General features: G+C 49.6%; 1 pseudogene; it reads right to left on the bottom strand.

Annotated features, from left to right (window-relative positions):
• The window catches only part of LOC149166582 (25S ribosomal RNA), a 3,240-nt pseudogene extending 2,896 nt beyond the window's left edge, over positions 1-344 (bottom strand).
• Positions 345-653: the final 309 nt, after the last annotated feature.

Genomic DNA, 653 nt, shown 5'->3' with positions numbered 1-653 from the left:
CCTTTTCATTCACAATTCTGCCTACCTCTCGATGGCGGCCCTTATGGTCGAGCACCTAAAGGTCCTTATGGTCGAGCAACTCAAGTTCCTTACGGCACCTTATAGCCTAAATCAAAGGGCAAAGATCGGCATGCCTGGTTCTTCCATCATCCAATGAACTGAAATGAATCACGCAGAGAAGGCAAGGCTAGGAAAATGAGACCAAGATCGAAACGAAAACCTCCGCTGCTTAGTATTTGCCCAATCCGCTTTCGCTCGCCGCTACTAACGGGGTCTCGGTTGATTCCCCTTCCCATAGCTACTTAGATGTTTCAGTTCGCTAAGTCTTTCAAGTCCAAGGAGCGCGGACTAGCCACGGGGCTTGGATACGGTTTCCCGATCGGAGATCCATGGATCACGGACGGTATCTCCCCACGGCCTTTCGCCTTTGGAAGCGTCCTTCCCTCTCAATGCCCGGGCATCCATCCGATGCATTCTTTCCGATACAGCAGGCATTGAACCTGCTTCACACCGCACCACCGATGGCGGCCTTTTGGCCGAGTGTGCTAACGCACCCATCAATCACTGAAACTTGTTCGTGATTCCAGTCATTATATACGTAATTACGCTTTAGCAGATAATGCATATATGGGCATATTTCATTATGCATGAAT

This window comes from Pinus tabuliformis, chromosome 5_1 (assembly GCF_031772625.1).
Source record: "Pinus tabuliformis cultivar Carrire ecotype Pingquan chromosome 5_1, CPIR1, whole genome shotgun sequence".
Classification (NCBI taxonomy): Eukaryota; Viridiplantae; Streptophyta; class Pinopsida; order Pinales; family Pinaceae; genus Pinus; species Pinus tabuliformis.
The sequence above is the reverse complement of the archived record's forward strand: the minus strand, read 5'-3'. Positions and strand labels throughout refer to the sequence as shown.